The 27,453-nt window shown below is 40.6% G+C and overlaps 1 long non-coding RNA gene across 5 annotated transcripts in view; it reads right to left on the bottom strand.

The window, feature by feature from the left end:
• LOC150002137 (uncharacterized) overlaps nucleotides 1–27,453 on the bottom strand; it is a 153,064-nt gene continuing 125,611 nt past the window's right edge. For 2 of the 5 annotated variants that reach the window (XR_016513142.1, XR_016513145.1), the window contains 4 exons: nucleotides 15,264–15,389; nucleotides 3,902–4,051; nucleotides 2,957–3,086; nucleotides 1–67 (listed from right to left, as the gene is read on the bottom strand). This is a non-coding gene — a long non-coding RNA (uncharacterized LOC150002137). The remainder of the gene's footprint in view (nucleotides 68–2,956; nucleotides 3,087–3,901; nucleotides 4,052–15,263; nucleotides 15,390–27,453) is intronic. The other 3 variants (XR_016513143.1, XR_016513146.1, XR_016513144.1) reach the window with 3 other exon arrangements.

Below are 27,453 nucleotides of genomic sequence, written 5' to 3'. Positions count from 1 at the left end.
TCAGCCTCCAACTTCACATGGCCATCTTCTTATAAGAACACCAGTCAGATTGGATTAGGATCCCATCCTACGGGATTATGACCTCAAGTTAACTAATTATACCTGGTACAACCTTATTTCCAAATAGGATCATGTTCTGCGGTCTTGGGGGTTAGGATTTCAATTTACCTTTTTATGGAAAAACAATTCAACCCATAACACCCATCAACCCTTTACCCAAGGGTTTTATTATCCATTGATAGTCCTTGATTGACTCAGTTGTTAACATTGGGAATTGCACAACAGTGTTTTCCTAAGGCCTCATCATTTCTTCAACATTTATTAGCTAGCATTCTTCTGGAAGGAAGGTTTTGTTTTCCTATTTCTCCCTCATCTCTTCTCACCCCTCACTTTTTAAATCACTTTGAATGTTTGACTTTCTTTTGATCATTTTTATACAACTACCATATGATGTTTTATTCCATATCATATCAACCATCTTTTTTTCTTCATTTCACATTTTTAAAGTTGTTTTTCATTACAGTTGTCCCACTTTCCCCCCCATTTCTTCCTCCCACCCCTTCTCCCACAGTCAATCCCCACCACATTGTCCATGTCCATGGGTCATTTATACATGTTCCTTGACTAGACCCTTCCCCTTCGTACCCCCTTCCTCTCTCCCCCGACCCTTGTCACTGTTAGTCTGCTCCTTGTTTACATGTCTCTGGTTAAGTTTTGCTTGTTTGTTTGTCGTGTTCATTAGAACCATCATTTTTATATAAACAAAATTTTGGTGATAAAATTGTCTCAAATGTTGCTAGTGAGGGCCCATAAAGGCAACTCTTTAAGAAGAGAAGTGTGAGTATTTAAACTTGTATTAAATTTAAAATTCTTCTTTTCAAAATATGACCACTCCTAATTTATCCCATTGCACTTACTTCTGCTGTCCAGATAAGTCAGGGCTCCTAATTTTTTCCCTGGGGAGGCTATGTGATAGTTCCCATGGGAGAAAAATCTCATTATCATTTCTAAAGCATGGCCATAAAAAATATAAAGCGATCATTAATTGAGTATCCTCTGCTTTACATGTTATTTTAATAGTCATAATAACTGCCCAAGTAATATTATTACATATTACACATGAGAAATCTAGCGCTTAAAGTGAGATTCTGAAAAGAACATGGACTTTGCAAACTGAGGGTTTGAATCCTTGCTCTATCACCTCTTAGGTATGTGATTTCGACCTTGGTTTATCTTATTTGCCTCAGGTTTGAGCCCAGTGGCTTACCTAACCTAGACAGAGTAGGTGTTTATTAGTTCTTGTCCTTCCATAGCCTGATGACAGGCTATGACTTCCAGGTCATGTTGGATAAATGACAGTGTCACAGAATCCACTAGTAATTAATCTGGAGTTTATCAATCTCATTAATTCAGAATATGCTCATTAGGAATTAAAGATAGCTTGACCTAAGTTTCAGCTAAAGTTTATCTTTAAATAGCTTTTGAAAAAAAAATCACTTTGATAATCAGTTTCCTAAAATAATATTGTGGGAAAGAGATCATATCTATTCAATTTAAGAGAACAATTTTGGGGAGATCTTTTGCAGTTTACACACACATTAGGAAGTTTATTTACACATCTTTCTTCAAAATAGGTCAAGTTTATTGAAAACAGTGCGCTCATTCTTTCCCATGCAATGTTCTAAGCACTTGGGATACATCAGAGAGTAAAGCAAATACTCCTGCCCTGTGTACCTTCTGGTTGGGAGAGATAGGTGAAAAGCAAATAAATTTATGAATTATATATAGAGTACTAAAAGTAGGTAAGTACTAATGAGAAAAATAAACAAAGCAGAGGGGATTGCAATTTTAAATAGGGTTATCATTATTTAAAAGGTCATATTTGAGCAGAGACTTGAAGGAGGTGAGGAGGTTGGTCATGTGGCCATCTGGGAGAACAACAGATACAAGGCCCTTGGGCGGACGTGCGCTTGGCCTACTGGAGGCACAGCAAGGGGGCTAGTGTGGTGGAGTAGGATGAATGAAGGGAAGTATTTTATTTATCTAACAAACACTTAAATAGCTCTCACTAGTAGGTGCACATACACACTTGGGCGAGTGCTCTCGCTCGCTCACTCGCGCGCTCTCTCTCTCTCTCTCTCCCTCCCTCCCCGGCTCTACCTCTGTGACTTTCTAAATAAACTTGCACTTGTATTTGAAAAAAAAATAGCCCTCACTAGTCGCACTATCCTAAGCACTTAAAAATGTTAACTAATCCTCCTAATAACTATGTGAACTGGATGCTATTTTTCTCTTTTCTAGATGAGGAAACGGAGGCATAGGAAGGTTAAATATCTTCCCTCAAATCATGTAACTATCAAGTTATAGAGCTGGGATTGGAGCTCAGATAGTCTGTCTCTAGAGATTTTTGGTGCTTTTGAACACCAAAGTTGTTGTACTGCCTCCTTGTAATAAGAGATGAGGTCTGATAACTGGGGTCTAGATCCCATGAGTCATTAAAGGCCATTGGTAAGGATTTGGGTTTTCATTCTGAGCGATAAGGGTTTTTGTTGTTCCAGAAATTCCCAAAGCATTTATATACTTTAGTTTTGTATTACTCTTGTTATTTAGCATATTTATATAAATTCAAAAAGATATCAACTTCTGGGAACAAAGAAAATGTGATAGATATAATTTAGAGATGATATCCCATCAAATACCACTTGTATATGGGTAATCTCTTCTGTTTTTAAAGTCTTGCAAGAACCTGTTTATTGTGGATCTAGCAATAGTTATGTACTTGACTGTGCTTTTTTTCGGGGGGCAAAGTTTTGACCAAAAACCTTTGTTTTCCTTCTTTGAAGGGGAGAACATTTATAGGAGCAAATAGACTAGTTAAGATATATCCTAAGGTTTGCGCCAGTGGTGCTGCCTTCCTGGGGCCTAATATGCCAGCACCTTGCGGTGGGCCACCCACCTTCACTGGGCTCCGTGACCTCAAGTGCAGAGTGATCCAGAAGCACCTGCCTTTGAGAGCGTCTAAAGGACTGTGACTCAAGTCATCCATTCTGCCCAAGGAGCATTTAGGAGCAGCACAGGCAGGCAGTCTGGAGAAGAGAAAGCATTGAAAAGATCACAGTTATCCAAGAACAACATGAATGATCATAATAATTGCCACATCTTATTTAGCACTGACTGTATGCACAGCATCATGCCAAATGCTTTATAAACATGAGCTATCTAGTAAACTAAGGTTTAAAGAGGTTAAGTGTTATAACTTGGCCAAGATCACATACAGCTGTGACTCAAGCACAGCTCTACCTGTCTCCAAAGTGCTTGGTCCTACTCATTTTTCTATGCAATTTAGGAATATAATTCTCTATAGTTATTCCTTCTATAACCTTCAAAACACTGACTTTCTGGAGGTGGTTCCAGTTCTGAATTTCCAGCTGCTTGTTGGACATAAGTGCAAGTTTCAGCCTTAACCTTTTCTTGTTCCTCTTACTCTATCAGACACATCTTATGTGCCTCATCAGATTTCTTGTCACCATTTCTCCAATCCTCAGTTCCTTACTCTGTCTCAGCCACCACTGCAGCTGACTCATTTTGTTTGAGCCCATGTAGTCCTGTTACTTTACCTGCCACTTTCCTGGCCTGGCCCTTCCCCTTGACTGCCTCTGAACAACCAGGCTCACCAGCTACCTGCCATGAATTCTGTCTCTACTCCCAACCATGATTAAAGGCCATACCATAGAGTATTGGCTGTGGCTTGCTGAGAGGCTAACAATGGGAACATATGACGTAACACGGAAGTATGAGGAAAGTAACTCCAGGTGTGGTATATTTTGATCAGTGGGAAATAGGAGATGGGAGGGAACCACAAAGGTGAATTCCTTTTCCTTTCTCCCTCCCAAGAACTTACCTGAGCATGTTTTTGCCATATAGCATGTCTGGAGATATTCTGCATGAACATGCAAGCATACGTACTATATCTCTGCAGATAGCCCAAGCATCATCTTGCATTACTTCTCATCTTTTTCTGTCCCTCTTCCCTGCCCTGGGATTGCATCTCCTAAATAAAACATTAGCATTAATTCTTTTTAAAAAGATTTTATTTTTTTATCTTTAGAGAGAGGGGGAGGGAGGGAGACAGAGAGGGAGAGAAACATTGTTGTGTGAGGAATTGGTTGCCTGTCACATGCCCCTAACCGGGGACCTGGCCCATGACCCAGGCATGTGCCCTGACTGGGAATGAACTGACAGTCCTTTGGTACACAGGCTGGCACTCAATCTATTGAGCCACACAAGCCAGGGCTAGCACTAATTCCTGGTTTGAGTTATAATTTTTAAGAAAACATAGGCTAAGATATCCAGACTCAATTACTCTCAGTGGTACCACCACTTCCTAAATTATCTTGCCTCAAAGTCAAGTTTCCAAGATATTGCAATAACTGATAATATTGTCCTTTTTATCAGTATATCTGATATAATTCATGTATTTCTCCAAAAAGGTGCAGTTTATTTAAAAGAAAATAAAAATAATTGAAAGGATCCATAGTGGTAAAAAAATTCTGAACCAGAAGCTGAAAATGAGCATCAATCCTGAGTCCACTCGTGCTGAGTATCTCACGGCTAGCTTTTCCTTTCCTTGCCAGTCTTGCCTGGTTTGATCCCCCAGTATTCTCACTTGGACTATTGAACACCTTCCTAATTTGTCTTTCTGTTCCCACATTGTCCTACTTCTGATCTAATTTGAATACCGTTGCCATAAGATAAATAGTTCTAAAAGCTGTTTTTATCTTGCTCCCCTGTGTTCAAAAACCTTCAGTAACTTCTCACTGCCCATAGAATAATGTCTAAAGTTCCTTCTAAAACTAATCTTTATTCAAGGCCCTCTGCAAACAGTGTGACCTGCATTTCCAGCTTTACTACCAACTATGGTGTTTCTCTATGTGAGTCACACCACCAGCTATTCTGGGCTCCTTGCTTTTCCCAAACATATGTTGCACTTTTCTAAGACCACCATGCCTTTGCTATTGAACTGGACAACAGAGGTATTTGTGGGTTTTGGTACACCGGCCCCCCTTGGAAAGTATCAGAATGTTTCCCACATCTGTAACCACCTCCTAGTGATTTTTAATAGACAGGACACCAAATTATATATCAATTTATTCTGCCATTCCCAACAAAACTATTTAGTCCAGGAGCTGGCGCCTAACCTAGTTTGATAAACCTATCTATGTTGATGTGATGGCTTAACAAAGAAGCTCTGCCTAATAGCAGCCTGTACTGGAAGGTTTGGCTCAGTGGATAGAGCGTCGGCCTGCGAGCTAAGTGTCGCTGGTTCGATCTTCCAGTCAGGGCACATCAGAGAAGGAAAACTCTGACTCCAAAAAACCTCCGCTGCCTTGCGGCATACCTCTTCAGGGGAAAGGCTAAGGGAGTAAACCCCGACAGAAAATCCGGAGCCGGAGTCCCTAAGGCGGTTCGACGTTGTAGTCAACACCGGCAACTCCTGCGGCGCACCTGAAGCCAAGCTGTATTGACTCCGTCTTTCCCTTGGACCCTTCAGCTGCGAAGAGAGGGGGGGTCTGCTGCATGGGCAACAGCAGACCCTCCATATCACCCTGCCCAGGCTCTGTAGCTTCAGCTTCACTGGAGAGGACACTCCAGCGTCATCGCAAGATGTCGATTCAACACGGGAGGAGACAAATACCGTGTCACTCCCGAGTCGGACTGCACAGTCATTCTCGGCGGTGCAGATAGACTCTTAAGAAGCTACACCATCGTCTCTCGAGACGGACGGCTGCCGACGACGACGACTGGAAGGTGAACAGCCCAACTAGTCGGATCCTTTAAGGGAGTTAATTTGAAGTACAGAGGAGTGAAGTACATGGAGGGAAGGAACAATGTGATCATGTAGCAGCAGAAACCATGAGGCAATAGAAGCTGTGAGATAGAGAAAGGACTAGAAAGTACTTAGTAGCAAGGGCAGCAGAGGCAGATACACAATAAGAGCAGATGGAATACAAAGCAATAGATATTTACTGCTGAAGGACTCACAAGATAACCCAGCTGCTATGGGTGTGTTGTGTGCTGAATCATCTTCCAGTTCCCACTGGTCATTACTTAAACTTATACTGAGGCAACAACAGTCTATTTCTGTTCTAGAAATTAAATTTTTGCCTCCCAGTATCTATATCAGTCAAGATCATAGCAGGAAACTAAACACAACTCAGCTGGGGTTTTGAAAATACTTGAAGACAGGGTTGTGGGTAGGTAGGAGGAATATTGAGGCAGTCAGGGCTAAAGAGACAATGAAGGAAATATGTAGTGTGATAGGAGTCTAGAAAGAGCTAGAGCCATGAAGGCACACATCTGCTGCCAGAATCACAGTGCTGGGAGGAAAGAAGTGCCAGTATATCCATCTTTTTTTCCTTGTACGCTCTGATACTTGCTGATGCCTCCCACTGGCCAAACCCTACAGTAAGATAGAAGGCAGTGAAGCCCAAGTGATGTCATTTGTGGGTAACAACCTCATGAAGCACAGAGCAGGACAGAGAAGGATAAGGGAGGCTGTCATGGGCTGACTAGTGTCCTCTCAAAAAATAGATGGCCATGCCCTAATATTTTATATAATAAAGATGTGCTTAAGTTTAGGATCCTGAGTAGCGGAGCTTATCCTAGTTTAGTTTGGCGGGCCCAAAATACAACCATATGTATCCTAATAAAGGAGAAGCAGGGGAGTTTAGAAAAAGGAAAGGAGAAGGCATTGTGACCACAGGATCAGAAACTGGAGTGAAGGGGCCACAAGCCAAGGAAAGCCTGGAGCCATCAGAAGCCGGAAGAAGCAAGGAACAGACTTTCCCCTAGAGCCTCTGAAGGGAGCACAGCCCTGCAAAAACCTTGATCTTGGAACTTCTGGCCTCCAGAACTGTGAGAAAATAAAATTCTGTTGGTTTAAGCCAGCCAGCCTGTGGTAATTTGTTACAGCAGTCACCGGAAAGTAACACAGGGACCAGCCAAATGGAGAATTACCAGCATAGAATCTATTCAACTCAAATGTCATGTTGACCACACTAATGTCTCTGATCACCTTGTCTGGAAATTCTTTTGCCTACCTTACTTATCTCCTTTGGTACTTCTTTCTGGACAACTCATATGATTCAAGTTAAATGCTCCCGAGTTATAGTTACTTTTGCATACAAATATCTTTTCATCCTACTCAGATTATAACAGTCTTCCTGAGGACAAGAACCTTGTCTTATGTATCTTTGTAGCCTGTGAAAATCCTAGCACAGTACTTTGAACAGAGTGGATATTCTGTAATTGGTAAATGAGAAAGAAAGCTTCCATTTGTCCATCTGTAAATGGAAAATAACAATTTCTACCGACTTGCCTTTCAGAGATAATAACGGTAGTGTTTCCTGGAAACAATTTCTGTACCTGTAACAAAATGATATATCTGACATACCCACTCCGGCTGGAGCAGTTCCTCAGGAAAAAAATTACATTTCGTGGCAGCATGTCCTCCATTTCATGTGGAGCTGAAACTGCTTGCGGTCACCCCAAGGAAAAGGCAGGGGATCATTAAGAAAATATAAGAGCTGAATATTGGTGTTCTCTCAGGAACTTTGATTCACCCAATAAATATTTACCGAAGGACTATTATGTTAAAGTACAGTCCTAAATACTAGAAAAACACATAGCCAGAATAAGGCATGATCCCAAGTAATTATCACACAATATGATGAATGCTTTTTATAAGAACAAAATTCTATGGGACCAGAAAGAAGGGAGTGATTAATTCTATGGGTGGGAGTTTCACCAAAAAAAAAAAAAAAAAAAAAAAAAAAGTCACACTCAAGCTGGTTTTTAGGTCTTCATCAGGCACAGGCGAAGTCAAGAACACTGGGAACCAAGCGAAATAACTTCGCCTGAGCCGTTGCCAAGCAAACCACACCCTCAGCTCAGCCCTATTGTATCCAGCCCTATTTTTATTCATTATCCTCAGAGCTAGAGGATAGGGAGAAAGGAAGAGAATGCTGACCGCTTCCCTACTTTGCATCTAGATTTGCAACAAAGGAAGGAGATTATCTGGAGGAAAAGTGGAGGTTGACCTCTTGCAAGCCCGATAATGACAAGTTTAAACAGGCATGCCAAAGAGTTAATAAACACTCTTACCTTGCCTGAGCTTCTCCCTCAATCCTGAAAACGGAGGCGGGCTGTCCTGTGAGAGCGTGTGGTAGCAGGGCATGAACAGCTCAGAGGGAAGAGGGCCAGGAAAGAGAGTAACCCTTGGTCTCAGTGCCCCAAACCAGGAGGCAAGTCTTTGTGGCAAAACCTCTTTGAATGGGAAAAAGGACTGAAGCCCTTTTTCCTTCCATAGGCTGACCTTCAGCTCACTCCTTGGGGAACAGCTCTGTCAGGGGCACCGCCCAGCTTCTCTCCCGGGTCAGCCTTTTCTAAGCCTCTGAGACCAGAGCTGTGCTGCTTAGGAGTGAGAAGAGAAAACTCTTGGGAAAGCAGCCAGCAGAGAGAGAAAGACTGACCTAAACCCACCAGGGGGCAGAGGGTTCCCTGTCCTCACCCTGAAGCTTCCCCCTGGAAAATGGGGAAGCTGAGAAACCAGATTCCAGCCTCAAAGTACAGATCACTTGTCCTTGTTTTCTTAAGAAGCCTCTACCTCCCAGACCTTGCCAGGAAGCCCGCGGCATTTTCATGAAGCAGTAATAACAAGGACACAGCGTTCTAGCCTGCTGGAGCCTGCTGGCTGGTCACTCTTTCCACTGCCTTTTGTTTTCATGCATCATTCCCTCACTTGCTTCTCAGATTCCTCGGGGCTTTGAAAAAGCCACAAATGCTCCACACAGTGACACCACCCAGCAGGCTGGCAGACATCACTGACACACACTCTGCCCTAAGCGATGGCACGTATGCAAGCCCTGACAACTGACATCCAGCTGGACACCTAGTAAGAGTCAAGGCAGCTTCCAGAGAGTGACCCCCACCCATCACCTTAGCTGGCAAAGGTGGGACTTTAGATTAAGCACCACCCAGTGGACTGTAAGTCACAGACCCCTGCTCGACGCATAATGCATCTGCAAGGTAAGTGGGGCAGGGGTACTTCTCTACTCTTTCCTCAAGGATCTAAACGCAGCCAACACAGATGTCACTAACAAAGTGACGGAGCACTCTCACTGTGACAATTCACATATCACTATATGAGGTTGTGTGTACTGTATGTGCATACCGGGAGCAGGAGCTCTCGGTGGGATTTGTGTTTCCGGGTCACCTGTGCCCTATTTCAAACCACAGTCCAGAGCTACGCTAAACCACCAGAATCTGAAAGTAGGGCCCAGATAGGTTTATTCTTAAAAACTTGACAGTGTTGGTTAGAATATGGGAAAGACAAATTCTCGTATATCATTGATGAGAGTAAAAATCAGTTCAGCTACTGTGAAGAGTAAGAGTAATCTAGAGAGCAATCTAGAGAAGTTAAGAATGTGAATATTCTATTCCCTAGAAATTTCCTTTCCAGATATATTCTAGAAGAACTCTCACACATGTGCCCAATGAGGTGCATACAAGGACATTGATTACCTCATGATTTGAGGAAGCAAAAAAACTAGCATAAATATCCATCCACAGAATATATTCTAGAACATTTATAGCAAAGGAATATATTATAATACTATATAGTATAATAATACTATGTTATAAAGAAAGGACTAGCTGTACAAGTATCATGGTCAATTTCAAAAACATGGTGTTGAAAAAAACACAAGTTTCAGAAAATATGTACCCTATTTATAAACATCTTTAAACACACAGAATATATATATCATGTAGTAAAAATATAAAAACATGTGAGAAGGATTCCCACCATCTTTAAGAGATTGGTTACCTCTGGGTAAAGATGGGATAAAAGAGCCTTCTTTTGTATCTAAAACATTTTATTTATTTTAAAAAAATCTTAAGCACATATGTTATAATTTATGAAATCTGGATAGTGGATATATGTCTCACCAGTGACTCTGAAGCCTTTACACAGGAGTAAATCTTTATGGCCTTGAATTTGGCAATGGTTTCTTAAGATATGTCACCAAATACTGAAAATAAAAGTTTGTTTATAGGGATAAGCCATCCCCATAAACACAGATGACACTACTCAGCCCTCTGAGTAATGGATGCACTTTGAGTTGTTTCTCATTAATGGAGGAATTGTTTTTACAGATTCACACACACTCTCCTACTTAGGTGTGCTTCTGACATCCTGGATTTGTGAGCCTCCTTGAGAGAGTCAGGTGCAATGGAAGGAAGCTAGAGATCAGTCCACATCTGGATACCATTATTATAATAATCAGAGATTCCCAAATGTAGCTAAAAATCAGAATCAATAAAAATGTTAACGCTGTTATCTATGCCCCAACCTCTGAGAATATGATACGGTAGTTCTGAGGTGAATCTATATTTTTAATAAGCTTGTCGAAAGATTCTGATGATCAGCCTGGTTTGAGAAATGAAGATAACTAACCATGAGACGAGATAGTAACTGGTTAGGAAAATTCTTTGGCAAGTGGAATGGGGAAACTGAGACAGATGACTGATAAAAACTGGTCTCATCTATTTTCTTTTCCCTTGCATGACCACTCCCTTAATCATCAAGCCCTCAGGACAATGAGGTTCTGGCCCACATCAAATAATCTTAGGAACAAAGCCTTGGGTATGTGGATCACAGAGGCAGAGTTCTGGTCAAACTAGAGATAACATCTAGGCCTCAGTTGTGTTTCAGCTGCAGGCCCAGAAAAGCAGCAAAACCAGATGAAGCAATACCATGGCTGACATTGGGGCCAGATGCAATGATTGGTGATGCCCTACACTAGCGTCAACCAATCACTGGAGGCCACAACCCTAAAATGACACAGATAAAACCCTTAAGACAAAAGACCCAGTGCGCTCCCTCTCTCTCTCTCCCTCACTCTCTCATGCATGCCCACACACCCCCTACTTCCCACCCCCATTCAGGTGCATATCTTTGTTTTCTTTCTCATAAGCTCAAGGGCCCTTCTTTTGCCTCTGTATTTTGTTTCTTGAGTCCACACAGCCCTGCTGGCTCAGTTCTACCTCTGTGACTTTCTAAATAAACTTTCTCTTCCACTAGAGTTCTTGGCTCTGAATTCTTTCTTAGCCGAACTCAAGGACTTCTTTCTTAGGCAAACTCAAGGACAGAGGTCTAACACCACCACTAATGGCCATGGTTATGTTTTATTAATGTTTTAAAAGAAGTTGGGATGGAAGAAAAAGAAGCAAGAAAATTGAAGGAGGAAAGGAAGGAAGAAAGGGAAGGAGAGAGTCAGCTTTCAAATCCTTCCTACTCTATTTTTCCCTGCCGCTCCAACCTTGAGTGTCTCTCCATCCCCTGAACTTTGCTAGAGCTCTAATTATCAGTAAGTTCATTTGGAAATTCTGTATTTCCCTTGGCATTGCTATAATGGACTATTATTTACCCAGTAGATTTATGTCTCATATCTTGAATTAGGCTATTAGCTTATTTAAGACAGGGGCCATATCTGGTCATCTTTGTGTTTTCTGTAGTAGCTAACACAATGCCTTGAACAGAGTAAACATGACAGGATACAAGATCAATATATAAAAGCCAATTGTATTTCTATATTAGCAGTGAACAACCTGATAACTAAAATTAAATCCAATGCAATCCCTATCCAGATCCCAGTTTTTGGTTTGCGTGTATATGGGTGTGTGTGCATGTTTGGCAGAAATTGGCAAGGTGATCCTTTAATGTAACCCAGAATAGTCAAAAAACTCCTGAAGAGGAGAAGCAAAGCTGGAAGATACACATTTCCTGATTTAATAACATGGGGAAGTAATTATAATGTGGCAAAAGTAGGTTTACAAGTTGTAATACAAATAAATAATACAAGAATAAACTTTGTGTCACATACTCACAACTGTAAACTTACTTTTGCTCACCCCTGTATAATATCAAGTAAAAAATCAGCATGCAAATTTAATATATATAGAGAGAATAATTTTATCCATATGATGATATACATAGACGAAAGACAGAATACCAATACAGTCAAAATTAACATTATGGTTTTTTTTTTTAATATCTATATTTCTGAATTTTCCAAAGTGAGCATATATTATTTTTATAATCACAACATATGCTTATATTTTAAAGATTAAAAACTGGGCAGAGGCTATATAACCCAATGCTAGTATTGACAGCCATATCCAAGAGATAAAGTTCAGGGACTCACAGGTCAGATCCAAGTGCTGCCGGAACCCTGCTGCCCACCTGTCCTCTTGGGATTGAGCTACTGAATGTTGCCCCATGCCTGGAAATTTTCATTATGCTCCTGCACTGCCCTCCTGTCTAGAACAGGTCTCTGAACGCTGATCCTACCCTTCAGACCTCTAACTCTGGACTCTGAACTTAAGCTTTTCTTTCTGTATTCAGGTGTCCAACCCTCTTTCTCTACCAACAACTCAATCCAACCTCTCCCTCCCTTTCCCTCACCTTTCTCTCAACCTTTTGTACTCTGAGGCTACCCACAGCGGCACATGATTGATGACCGGTGTCCTTCATAAGCAGAGTCTCTGAAAAGTAACAGGCACAAGATGATAGGATATAGACAGGAGAAGGGAACTATTGGGAGAAATGCTTCTGAGGTTTCCTTCCCTGTGGAGGTTTGACACTTCTGGCCTCGGTCCAGTTTCTTGTTCCTCCTCCTTAGAGAAAGGGCTTATTCTGATTGGGGAATTGTGAAGCCTATACAGGGCATGCTCATAAACTCCTCCTTTCTTCCTCTTAGGTATCTGCCTGCCTACAGTGAAGATGCTCTGCTCCTCTGGGGGCAGAGTCCCCCTCCTGTCCCAACCTTCATCCCCAAAATAAGAAGGCCTGTCCTGGTCAAATATTACTTGTGACTTGGTGAATAAGTCTACCTAATTCTGAAACTCATTCAGTACTTAGTATTCCATTCTATCTCATAGTCAACAACAACCAATAATACTTTGGTCTCCATCTGCCCACTCTTTTGTCTCATTTTTCATCTTGATCTGAATCCCAAAGTGGGGATTGGAGAAAAGAATGCTATTCCTGGGAACTTCTCAGGGGCCTGAAAAGCCTCTGTTAAGAGGCAACCATGTGTTCCGTGTGAAGAGAGGAGCTTTACATATGTTAGTTTATTAAATCCCCACAACAACCCCCAGAAGTTTACAGTATCTTCCCATTTTATTTAAAAGGAAACTGGTGCTCAGAGAGGTTAAGAAAATTGCCAGAGTTCTCCCAACAAGTGAGTGGCAGACATCTCTCTGACTTTGATGCCCAAGCTCTTTACATCAGACATTGTCTTTGGGTGCTACCAAGGTACTCCTTGGGGGACTGAGGTAGCAATCTCATCTTCCTTAGTACTTCATCCTAACCAACTGAGCTATTAATTAAGCAACACGGAAGAGTGGCAAAGATGATACAATCAAAAAGCAAGGGACAGGGTGGTAATAAAACTCTAGACCAAAAACATCAAGAAATATATTTTCCCCAAGATTTCTTGGAGACTTTTGGACAAATGGCCTCTCTTGCTTCCCAACTTCTGCTCTGGCTTCCCCAGTTGTAAAATAATTAAAAAATATCCTATCCTTAAGTCAGACCGCATGTCGTGCTTCCCTGAGACTGGCCTCAGCATAGTTGTTCCTTCGCTCTCACCTGCTATTAAAAAACAAATGGCCCTGGCTGGTGGGGCTCACTGGACTGAATGGAAGCCTGAGAACCAAAAGGTTGATGGTTTGATTCCTAGCCAGGGCACATGCCTCGGCTGCAGGCCAGGTCCCCAGTCGGGAGCATTCAATGTTTCTCTCCGTCTCTTTCTCCCTCCCTTCCCCTCTCTCTGAAAATAAATTTAAAAAATATTTTTGAAAAACCCAAATGTATGTCATGTGGCCTTGGGTAGCACATGGAGTAAAATAATAATTATAATGAATAATGAATCAGCTTAACAATATATGAAAACCAGAAGTAGTGAAATGATTAACAGAAAATGATATCAAAATGCCAACCGTAAGGACTGACCCTTTAAATAGACAATATGAGGATGTGTTGATCTGACCCCTGAAGGACAATCAGCTGGAGGGCTGAAGCACAGTCACCGAGAGAGCCAACAACTGCCCAGATGCTAAGGGACCAGGCAGCATTTCCAGGAGCTTAAACCACTGCTACTTCCTTCTCATCTTCCCAACAAAGACTCAGAAAGTGCAAGGGCACCCCACAGGTCACTAAGCACATTCCCAGTTGTCCTCCAGGGAAATTTGATGCTGAAATATGGACCTATTCCAAAGTAGTGGTTCACGCCAGATGAGGAATTACAGAGGAGACAGCCTTCCATGGAAAATACCCTGCCTCCAAATCCCCAATGTCTTCATTAGAGAACTGAAAACACAGGCACACCAGCTGGTCTCCACTGCGGCGAAGCCCTGTGGTGCAATGGGAAGAGCAATGTTACAGGACTGGCAAACAAGAAACTAGCCTTCTAGTCCCCAGCTCCGCCAAATTTTAGCTGGGCGACCTTGGCAGAGGTACTTAGCTTCTCTGGGCCTCACCTTCCTCACTTTGTAAATGAGGTTTGACTAGATTCGGATGTTTTCTGGTTCTGAAATCCTATCTTTTGGCTTTGGATTACCATCTTACATTTAAAGAAAATTAAAGCAGGCTCTTGGGTGTGTGTTCCTCAGAGATCCTGTTGTTCCGGTGATCATGCCTTCACCTTTTCAGTATTTTTCATTGGCTTCCCTCCTTCCACCAAATTAAACCTAAATTCTCCAACATCGCATTCAAGGTTCATTGTGATCTGCCATGCCTATCCAGCCCCCTCCCCTCATATCCACAAACAGTGTATTTTATACTCTGGCAATGCTAGACTATTTGCACTTGCCTATAATACTCTTATTGCAATATCAAATATTTATTGAGCATGTCCTCTGTCCTGGACACACTGGTAAGCCTTTGTATATACTGTTCACTTTTCTTGGACTGCCTTGTATTTAATTAGAGTAGACCTCGCTTCTGTAACAAAAAAGCTATATAATATCAGTAGATTCACACAATAGGAGGTTACTTCTTAGTCATTTAACAATTCAGTGTGTCAAACAACCTTCCACCCAGAATCCTTCCATGGTGCAGCTTTGCCATCCTCTAAGCTTCAGTCCTTTACTTCCAGAGCTAAAAGCTGGGAAAAAGAAGGAAGAAAAGGTATACTTACTTCTTAACTCAGTCCAGAAATGATGCAGATCACTTCTGCTCACATCCCATTAGTAAAAACTGGTCATCTGGCCAGATGTGTAGGGAACTGGAAATTAGTAGGAGTACTTCCCAGAAAATTTTCATACTACAGAATGAGAAAGCACAAGTCTATGATGATCAACCAGCCATCACATGCCCTTTCTTGACTTGTCTACTTAGCAAAGGGTTATTCACTCTTCAACTCCTTTGTGAAGTCTTCCCTGACCTACGTAGACAGATTTAGGTCCTCCTTTCCTATTCCTCACTGCACTTTCCATATTTCTCCATTATGACAGTTATCATAATGTACTCTGTGGTATGCATGCCAGTCTACTTAACTGCACTATAACCCTGAGGCAGGAATCTTTTCTTTTCATTTTTGCATTTGGAAAGCTGAGCATAGTGTTTGATAAATAGTAGTTTTACAATGATATTTAATGAATTAATGAATATTATCATAGATGAAAGAATAAGTGAATGATTATCCTAAAGAAACAAAGCTGGTTTTTACAGAGGAACAAAGATCTCATTTTAAAAAACAACTATTAAAAAAAATATTTTTTAATAAAAAAATAAAAAACAACTATTGGTGATTCAAGGTCATCTAAAATGCTAAAAGGTGCCCTGGCTGGTGTGGCTCAGTTGGTAGTAGCATTGTCCCATAGACTGAAAGGTTGTAGGTTCGATTCTCAGTCAGGGCACATACCCAGGTTTTGGGTTCAATCCTTGGTCGGGCATGTATGAGAAGGCAACCAATCGATGTGTCTCTCTCACATCAGTGTTTCTCTCTCCCTAAAAGCAATGAAAAATGTCCTTGAGTGAGAATTTAAAAAATAGAATAAAATGCTAAAAAGAAAATAAGCTTCCCATATAATTGCTACAATTATAATTAATATTTCACATTATTTATTTAAGATATATTTCTCCCATTAACTCCATGAGAGTAGGGACCTTATATGTGATATTCTTCACCCTGATTCCAGTATCTAGCATACTGTTTGGTACATAATAGATACTCAATAAATATTTCAGAAGGAATGAATGGCTAAAGAAATGTATAAATACATGAATGAAAACTGCATCCTTAATCTCATGAGCCATATAATAAATGCATAGTTTGGATTATAGGAGGAAAGGATGAATGGGGCAGTAAAAACTTAACCACCACAACTAGAAAAACAGCACAGAGTGCACATCATTACCTTGTATAATCTATGTCATCATCCTCTTTATATAACAGGATGAACAAACATTATTAGAGGAAGCTAAAATCTCAATGGGAATAGTAGCTGATGAGTAAATGAGGACAAATGGAAGTCTCTAAAACGGCTGCACTATGAGATAGCCTTTGTAAATTGGTTGATAAGAGAAGCAGGAAGCAAGTGTGCAGATAATTACAGTCATGACAACTGTAAATAATACATTGAGAAAAGACAAAAGCGTGTTTTCATACTTTTTAAGAGGTATTGAGACAATTCTTTAAATGTTTGTAACACATTTCTTCTTCCCATAGGTCCCATGTGACAAAGATTGGTTTAGATATTACATATGATTTTGGGTAGATTAGTTGCCAGACTTTGTTAGGGGAACCATCTGACGAGAAGGGCAAGTACATGGGCAGCTTCCAATCAGAACCCCTGCATAGGCCTTGGTCCAGGTATCTTGAACCTCTGGAAAGTCCTAAGTATAAAGAAGTAAATTTGCAGTGTGGACTGATTTGTGGTGGTAGTGAGGTTGGTGCTGATGTTGACATATTGGACTTTTTCCAGAAACTGACCAAGACATTAGTGGTAGGGCTAGGAATTCAGTGACCTGAAAATAGGGCAGTACATTTTTTTTTTCTTTTTGCACATCTTTTTTTTTTTTTTTCCACTTTACAGACTAAACCCTAAAAACTTCAAAGAACCTTATACTCAGTTTTTAAAAATTGCATTTGATTGCAGATGAGAATATTTATGTACCTCCCATTTGCTGGGTGTCAATCACTAGATATCAATGTCTTTTCTTTATTTTATTTGTAAAATAAATATTTTTAACTATCGCACATCTTTGATGACACACACGAACAAAACTTTTGGCCTGCCTCAAGGAGCTATCTGTCTTTCCTGTGAGCTGCGCACACAGCTAGACTATTCTTCCTAACTCTCTTGAATTTAGGCAGAGCCATGTGACTGAGTTTTGGCCACCAGAATGCGAATGGAAGTGTTGGGTGCCAATTCCAGGTCTGGCCTATAAAAAGCCCCCTGTGGCCCTGGCTGGTGTGGCTCAGTGGGTTGAGCACCGGCCTGCAAACCAAAAGGGTCACCAGTTCAATTCCCAGTAAGGGCACATGCCTGGGTTGCAGGCCAGGTCCCCAGTTGGGGGCACGCAAGAGGCAACCCACACATTGACTTTTCTGTCCCTCTCTTTCTCCCTTCCTTACCTTCTTTCTAAAAATAAATAAAAATAAAATCTTTTAAAAATCCTCCTGTGCAGTGCTCAGTATACTCTTTCCCCACCCACTGGTGAATGGAGAGGATTCTGAGAACCTGTAGGACCATAGAGTCTAAGGGGGATGGATCCTATGTCCCCGGATTACTGAATAGAGATTGACCACCACATTCCATGCACTCCTACCCCTACCAATCCATTTTGGACTGTGACAAGAACATTTTGTTGGGTCAAACCATTGAGATTTTAAAGTCTTTTGTTATAACAATTAGCCTATCTTGCTTAATACAACCGTAACCCTATTTCTCAACTCTCAAGGACAAAGAAACACTAAGGTAAATTTCTGGAATCTCAGAGGATTGAGATAAAAGTAGGTGTCAGAGAACACACTCAACATCAGGGAATATCACATGAAATGGGATTCTGGAGTTAATTGTAAAGCCTTAGAGATTCCCACAGAGCTGAAGCCATGCCTGGTAGCCTCTGCTTATCTAACCAGTGCCTTCTGAACATCTTCATACTCTTGGGAGAAGAGTGAATAACCAATCTCCCAACTATTTATTGTATGTAACCTCAACATAGCCTATTTGAGTTACTATGCTTAGGGTCTAGTCAGATAATATCAAATGTAAAACATGTCTTGCTTTTGCTTTTATTTTTTGCTAATCATGGTGATTAAGAAGAAGAAAAAATAAATTAGTAAGTAACTTTGTGTTTGGAGGTATATTTTTAAAAAGCTTATACAAGGTTTGTTGAGCATAGTACTAATGCACTCTTATGGGGGAGCCAAGGAAGCACTGTGGCGAAAAATGAGGTCTTGCCTGAAGATGTTATTGGGAAACTTTTGTTTACTTACTAGACTTTAAAATTTAAATCCTTCTTCAAGTAGCCTCCGGGTGTTGAGGACAATAAATAAAGACGTGCTGATTGAAAACATTTAAAAAAACAACTTTTTACAGCCGTTAAAATAACAGGGGAGAAATTCAGCCTAAAACAGAATATTCCAAATTAATTTGGCCTGTCCAACAAAAACAGCAAACTTAAAAGTTGGATTCTACAGTCATCTTTCTAAAGATGCTACACCAAATAAAATGAATGTCACATGGCCTGGGACAACGGATCTCTAAAGTGCTAGGTAGCTTCTGGCCCTTAGTTGTAAACTTGAGCCCATTAATGGAAAGGGGGTACTTGATCTCCCTGTCTGGGGAGTGCCTAGAGAAGGGGATGAACTGGGAGATAGACAGGGCCTAGAGGGAGGAAGAGGTAAGAGATTTAGGAGAACACCTCATTTTTTAGTAGAGTCCCTTTGGGGCTGAGATGGAAGAAGTGGACTTGGGACAGTTCTTTTCTCTTCAAGAAATAATTTCTGTTGCCCCATTTTCAAGCAGTGCAAACTAAGCTGTAATGATCCTTTAACTTTTTTCATCTCTTCCACAAACTTCAACTGCTATTCCTTTTCCCATAGTACTCCATTCCTTTTACTTCCCACCTAAGAACCCAAGTTTCCATAAACAGTTAGGTAACTAGGAGCAGACCTGTTATTTCTTGAAGTTCATCACCAGAGCTATGTCAAAATCACGTAGGAATCCAGCAGAGGAGCCGGTGGGCTTACGGATGTGTTGCTAAGATATGTTTAGGGAACTGGGTATCCCCTTCAAGTTAGGATTCATTCATCAACACAAAGGATGTGTAGACTCCTTATACATTCCCCAGTCAGAGTGCTCAGGACTTACAGGAGTACTTAAGGGTGGGCTGGTGTTGCTATGTAGAGCTATGTTATATTAGTGCTTCTCAATCTCTTCTCTCATAGATCAGATTCTTTTTTTCCCCCCAAGAGCTTTATTCTTTGAAAAATTTTTATCTACTAAATAAATCACATTTATAGAGAAAATATATTAAGTACTTATTAGGAACCATGTATTTGTATTAATGGGTGTTTTACACATGTTACCTAAAATTATCAAGTAGTCTGAAAAATAGAAATTATTGGGTTGGCCAAAGAGTTCATTTAGTTTTTTTCCATATGATGGTTCTGGTAGTATTTAGCTGTCTTGAACTTCATGCCAAACAATTTTGTTAGACTGTATTGTGACAGCTGTCACATCAGCATGCATTAAGAAAAACATCAAAATCAGTGAATTTTTGTGCAGCCATTTTAATGTTGAAGATAGAATAAAATATGCAACATTTTTGGTGTATTATGCTTTATTATTTTAAGAAAGGTAGAAACAAAACTAAATGGAAAAAAAGATTTGTGCAGTATATGGAGAAGGTGCTGTGACTGATCAATCATGTCAAAAGTGGTTTGCAAAGTTCCTTGTACTACTGACATTTTGGCCAAATAATTCTTTGCTGTGGGCTGTCTTATGCATTGGAAGAAGTTTAGCAGCACCCCTGGCCTCTACCAACTGGAAGCCAATAGCGGGAGATATTCAACATACTCAAAACATCTAAATCAATAAACTTATTGGTAAAAAATGGTGTCTTTTATTTTATGGAAAAAAGAAAACAAAATGGACTTTTTGGCCAACCCAATATTAGCCACATTTTACAGATGGGTAAACTGAGGTTCAAAGATGTTAAGGAGATAGCCCAAGTTTTATTGCTAGAAACTAAATTCTGATTGGCCTCACCTCTACACCATATTCTTTCCAGCATGCTCTCTCTACCATATAGAAAACAACACACAACCAACCAGAACTTCTTAATATCAAGATACAATCTTCACAATGAGTTAATGTGGCTTAATTGTCCCCCATCTTCCAGCCTCCCACTCCTCCAAAAAAGGAGAGAAGCGTTCCATTATTTAGTCATCCTGTTCAGGCTTGTTGTGAGTACGTATACAAGGTCTGTCCAGAAGGTATCCAGCCATGTAATATGAAAAGTAGAAACATTTGCTGAAGAAGATACAACATACAAGAAACATTGTACATAGGACAATGACACCTCAGTCCCCTTCAAAGTAGGCACCTTGGGACCTCACACAGTTCTTCCAATCGCCATCAGCTCTGCCCTGTTGTATTTTCCTGAACCTCATCGATGGTCTGCAATCTCTTCCCCTTCAAAGGTGATTTTAGTTTCGGGAAAAGCCAGAAGTCACAGGGCACCAAATCTGGGCTGTAGGGTGGCTGAGTCACCTGGGTGATTTGATGTTTTTCAAAAAAACTCCTCATGAGATGTGATGCCCCTACCTGTGGCCTTCTGAATCATACAAATCGTTTCCACAAAAGAGTGTTCAAGCTTCATGCAAATTCTGATGCAGATTCGTTGCTCTTCTCACTCAGCCATTTTGAATATGATGGCCACACATGCTCACTCAACGGCACCTACTGCCCCTACTGACTAGTACAGTGAGGTCGTCATTGTTCATGCACGTGCATTCCAGTCTACTCTCCTTGGCTGCCAGATTACATTGATGTTGCCCAAATCGTTCTTGTTATATCAATGAGGGTTGAACTTTTTCCAGACAGACTTCATACAATGTATTCAGGCTTTTCTGAAGTACTGGGCATGATTCAAGTAATTCCATTATTACCCCTGTAGAACACTTAGAAGCCTAGAGAATCCATATGCACCTGGAGCTGATGGTTCAAAACAAATGGAAGTTTGGCAGAGAGAGTTCTGAACACAGTTTAGGCACAGACCTCCTCTCTGCATTCATTCTCCCACTCCTTTGATTCTACTGAGTATTCAGCAACATACCATGGGCTGATGTGAGGCAGGGAATCCTTCAGGAACACAGAATTTGGTGAGAATTGCAGGAGTTGTGGATGAAGGGAAGAAAAAAGAATGAGTGAGGCGGGAGAAAGACAAGGAGAGAAACAGAAGAAGAAAAGGAGAAGAGGAAAATAAAAAGAGAAAAGGGAAAGGATGGCTGACCCTTTACATTGTTTTGTAAACCATCGATGAGGTCTTCACCAAATGTAGTAATAGCCAACCGGAGGCGATGGGAGAGTGTTGCTAGATCTTTTAGCACTACTGTTGTCGAAGAACTATTTCCTCAGAGTACCTTCACCACCTCCCTACCCAACTGGTAACTTTGAAGCAAGAATCTTTAAAAATTACAGAATAAATTAAGAAAACAGATATTACTAATTCCAGCAATAAAATGAAAATAGTTAGTCCAGTATCCTATGGTTAAGTTCTGTCCTGTTATGCATAAAATTCACAACAACTCTATCTTTGTGTTAGCTGAAAAACAAAATAACATACATACACACGTGCATGCACACACACACACACAAAGTAATAAAAACCAAAACCCTCCTCTGGGTATGCAGAAATACAGGGCAACCTTGAGCAGAGTTTAACTGACTTGGATATTTAATTGCTGTAAAATAGAAGTGTTTACATGGAGATTTAAAATTACTCATTTTCCTTAGAAACCCAAATTCTTAGTTTAAAAAATGAAATCCTTTAACCTCTTCACTTATATTTTCAATGGATCAGTTATAGTTGCTAAAAAACAAGAGGTAAACATCAAAGAAAGAATAGATACATACTTTTTCCTTACTTTAAAACTTAAACAGTACTCAAGAAACATCTAAAGATCTGTCTATTCTGCATCCAAAGAAAATTCCCTTCCTTAATTTTCTATTCTAGAGTCTAAAGTGTTTTTTTTGTGGGGGGGGGGTGGGGACGGAGTGGAAGGTGGACAGGGTGTTATTGCCAAATGCCATAAAAGATTCTTCTGTATCTGAATTCCCAGAGTGTTCTGTCTCCTTCTTCTTCTTCTTCTTTTTTCTTTTTTTTTTTTTTTTTTTTTAAGCTTTTATTTACTTACATTTAAAGAGAGGGCAAGGGAGGCAGACAGAGAGGGAGAGAAACATTGTTGTGTGAGAGATTGGTTGCCTCTCACACACCCTCAACTGGGGACCCAGCCCACAACCCAAGCATGTGCCCTGACCGGGAATTGAGCTGGCAATTCTTCGGTTCACAGGCCAGTGCTCAATCCACTGAGCCACACCAGCCAGGGCCTGACTGTCTTTAATAAGTGTTAACAAAAAGATCTATTTATCCATGGTTAAATTCTGGCTAATGATCAATTTCAGAGTACCTTATTCTGGGTCCAGAGAAAAAATAGTCTCTGTTAGACTTCACACTCTGAAAATTTCTGCCTTGACTGACAACCTTCAGTAATAAACCCAAACTCGTGTGTCTACTCCATAAAGAGCATAAAGCCTCAGTCTTAATCCTCTTATCCTTTATACAGGATAAAGGCTGTCTTCTAGGTGCCAAGCAACATCTGAGTCCCTTTATCTGAACTTTAAAAGTAGGGATAATCATTTCAAAATGGTGCAAGTAGTCAAGAATCTATTTTTTAAAAACCCATTTTTAACAGGCTGTCATCACCTTAACCCAGTGATCAGTGGGAGCCTCATCAACCGTGGCACAACCAGACAGTATGTATGGCCTAACACGGTGCAGTAGGAAGTACACGGTGTTACCTGTGAATAATTCTTACCAAAAAGTTTAACCTGATTCTTATCCAGCCTTTAGATCTAACTTTGAGCTTACAAGAAGGACAGAGGACTGAAGAACAAGTTTAGCAACACGTGAGAAAACAATCAGACAAATCCAGAAGGTGGGACATTCTACAGAATAATTGGCTCAGAATTGTCAACTATTCAATGTCATGAAAATAAAATGTATGTGGAAATGGTAAGAGAAGGCAGTTCTAGATTAGACCCTTAAGTGGAAATGGTAAGAGAAGGCAGTTCTAGATTAGACCCTTAAGAAACAAAACAACCAGATGAAATATATGGGTCTTATTGAAGTAACTATCTCTAAAAGATGTTTGGGGTAACTGGAGACTTATTCTTAAGAGGTATGGGGTTTGTTTGGGTTAATGAAAATGTTCTGGAAATAGTGCTGGTAGTTGTACAACATTGTAAAATGTACTTAATGCCAGTGAATCATACACTTAAAATGGTAAATTTTATCTATATATTTTACCACATATTTTTTTAAAAGTACATATTTTTGATTACGTTGTTACAGTAGTTCCAATTTTTTTTCTGTTTGCTCCCCTCCACCCAGTACTCCCCTTCCCTCCAGAAATCCCATCCTCCTTAGTTCATGTCCATGGGTCATGCATATAGTTCTTTGGCTTCACCCTTTCCTATATTATTCTTAACTTCCTCCTGTCTATTTTGTACCAAACAATTCTGCTTCTGACTCCCTGCGCCTTTTCCCCATTTCTCCCCCTTCCCTCTTCCAGCTGATAATGCTCCAAATGATCCCCGTACCTATGATTCTGTTCCTATTCTGGTTTGCTTAGTTGGATTTTGTTTTTATTTTTTAGATCCAGTTGTTTATAGTTGTGAGTTTGTTGTCATTTTAATGTTCATAATTTTGATCTTCTTTTTCTTAAGTAAGTCCTTTTGACCTTTCATTTAATAATGGTTTGGTGATGATGAACTCCTTTAGCTTTACCTTGTCTGGGAAGCACGTCATCTGCCCTTCCATTCTAAATGACAGCTTTGCTGGACAGAATAATCTTGGTTGTAGGTCCCTGCTTTTCATCACATTGAATACTTCTTGCCAGTCCCTTCTTGCCTGCAAACTTTCTTTTGAGCAATCAGCTGATAGTCTTATAGGCACCCCTTTGTAGGTAACTCTCTGCTTTTCTCTTGCTGCTTTTAAGATTATCTCTTTATCTTGAACCTTTGACATTTTAATTATGATGTGTCTTGGTGTGGTCCTCTTTGGGTCTAACTTGTTTGGGACTCTCTGTGATTCCTGGACTTGTATGTCTATTTCCTTCACCAAATTAGGAAAGTTTTCTTTCATTATTTTTTCACATAAGCTTTCCATTTCTTGCTCTTCCTCTTATCCTTCTGACACCCCTATGATTCGGATATTGGTATGTTTAAAGTTGTCCCAGAGGTTCCTAAACCTCTCCTCATTTTTTCAATTCTTTTCTCCTCATTCTGTACTGGTTGACTGTTTTTTTCTTCTTTATATTCCAAATCATTGATTTGAATGCCGGTTTCCTTCCCTTCACCATTGGTTTTGTGTGGGTTTTCCTTAGTTTCATTTAGCATAGCCTTCACTTCTTCCCTTATGCGTTTGCCATACTTAAGCATATCTGTCAAGCCTGTGAGCATCTTTATCACCAGTGTTTTGAACTCTATGTCTGTTAGGTTGGCTATCTCCTCGTCGCTTAGTTCTCCCACTGGAACCTTGATCCATTCCCTCTTTTGCATCATACTTCTCTGTCTCCTCATCTTGACAGGCTCCTGTGTTTGTTTGCCTCTGTGTCTTAGGTAGAGCTGTTGCACCTGCTATGTTGTAAGGGGTGGAGCCTTAAGTATTAGTCAGTAGAGGGCGAACTGTTTCACCACGTTGTGGCGCTGTGTGCAGGGGAGGGATCTGAGAGGGAACAATGCTGCCTGCTCAGCACTTGCCCCATTTCCAGGTACTCTCCCACTTCTGTATGGGACTGGTGCCTCTCGAGCTGTTGCCCTGGCCATCGTTTCCAGAGTGGGTGTGTCTGCAGATATTCTAGGACCGTGGGGGCCCTTTAAACAAGCAGACTCTACCGAGAGACTGGCAGTTTCTTCCTCCACCCCAATTCCCACTGGTTTGCACATTCAGAAGCAATGAGGCTTTATTTTCCCCAGTGCTGGTACCATGAGCTGTGTGGTCTGATCTGATGCTGGGAGCGCTCCCCAGGTGTCTCTCCCTACTTTTTAAAATGTGTGACTGTGCTTTCTGCTGGCCTGCCGCTGCCACAGCTGCTGCCGCTACCACACCACATCCTCTCCACCCCAGCTTCGCCCTTCCTGCCTGTCTGGATGAGTATTTCTTCTTTATATGTTTGTTTGTTGGACTTCCATGCAGCTCGATTTTCTGGAACTTCTGGTTATCTCTAGTTTTTAGGTAGTTATATTCCTTCTTAGTTGTGGAGGGAGACGCAGCATGTCTGTTTAGGCCTCTATCTTGTCTGGAAGTTACATAATTTTTTTTAAAGGTGTTTTGGAAACAAATAGAGAATATATGAATGTGGAAGGATATTAAATGCTATTCAAAAATTGTGTGAATCTTGCCCTGGTGGGTAGCTCAAGTTGGTTGAAGCATCACCCCAATGTGCCAATGTTACAGGTTCAATCCCTGGTCAGGGCATATATAAGAATTAAAGGATTAATGCATAAGTAAGCAGAACAACAAATCAATGTTTCTCTGTCATTCCAAAATCCATAAATAAAAAAAAATTTTAAAGAAAGAAAAATTATGCGAATCTTGTTAAATGTGATTATGAAATTGTGTTTACCTAACAAGTATATGTTTATTATTTATAGATAAATGTTGATGTGTTTAGGGGTGAAATATATATATATATAATCTTGCTTTAAATTATATGGCAAATTTTTTTGCAATTGTTTGATGTAGGTGATGGTGTATGCTCATTATGCTATTCTGATTCTCTGTCTCTATGTACTAGAATTTTGCAAAGAAGAGGGGAACCATGGACAAATCACCTCTGTACAAAAGCACAAAGTGTGATTGGAGTTCTGAATTGGAAACGTGAGTTACCCCAAGGTGATACTCTCTAAAATGCCATACTTTCCAGTGGTAAAAAGGTGGGTGGCACAGGATGACTGTTGGTGGTCATAGTCACGTGAGTCTAACAGAGGCCTTGCATATAAAAAGCAGCCACAAAGAAAGTTCAAATGGGTGACAAAAAAGTGTCACTCCAAAACCAGACTGCAGGGAGTTTGCACAAAGAATCATTGCTATCAACTATAACCGGCTCCCCAGCTCCCCCCACATCCTCCCTCAGGGTTTGGTCTGCTTAATAGCACTGAAAGGTCAGACTGTTACAGTTCTGGAAGCTAAACAGAGAGTAAAGGACTGTTTTCACCAGAGGCACCCTGTAGATGATCCCTCTTTTACAAATCAATACACCATAAAGCAAGTCATTAGGTTGTGTCTCTTCTAGATCACTATGAAGTTCATCTCCATCCTTATTCTTCTTCATGAATAGACCTTTAGCATATGCTGACTAGAAGTGCACTCAGAAGAGAGGAGATGACTTTGAAAAAATAACCACTCAAGGCACTTAATGAAGTAAAGCTCTGGGAATGTACATGGATGGCTTTCCCTGCCCACAATACCTTATAACATCTGCAAAGCACTTCATTTATACCATCAGCCATAATCTTGCTACAAAACACAAATTGCTTTAGTAATTCCGGGTTGAAATCTTACTCCCAAATTGTAAAATGAACAGTTTTCTCTAAGGGTCTTTGATTTCCAAGGAACTGTTAAGTATTCTGCTCAGGTCTAGTTTGACCCTGTCTCCTCTGCTACTTGAATCTCTACATCTTTGTCAGGAATCTTCCTCCAATTAGAGAGCATCTAGGAGAGGGTTATTGAGCTGTCTCCTTCCTATTCTACAAGAAGAGTCAGTACTCTCTGATTGCAGGCATAGGGCCACATTTACAGTGAGTAGGGTATCTGGGCTTCCCCTCCCCTCTCCTCCTCTTCCTTTCTCTGCCCATCCTTTTCCCCCTCCCATCCCCTTCCTTCCACTCTCCTCCTGCTCTCTTCCCTTCACTCTCCTTTCTTCTGTTTCTTCCTTCTAGGTGGCCTGTTAAAACTCAAAAATTTTTTTGACTTTTCAACTATAGTTAACATACAAGATTTTATTAGTTTCAGCTGTACAACACAGTGATTAGACATTTATATAACTTACGAAGTGATCACTCCGGTAAGTCTAGTACCCATCTGACACC

Source organism: Furipterus horrens, unplaced genomic scaffold, assembly GCF_987537825.1.
Source record: "Furipterus horrens unplaced genomic scaffold, mFurHor1.1.pri manual_scaffold_9, whole genome shotgun sequence".
NCBI lineage: Eukaryota > Metazoa > Chordata > Mammalia > Chiroptera > Furipteridae > Furipterus > Furipterus horrens.
Note: the sequence above shows the minus strand (reverse complement) of the source record. Positions and strands in the feature narration are given on the sequence as shown.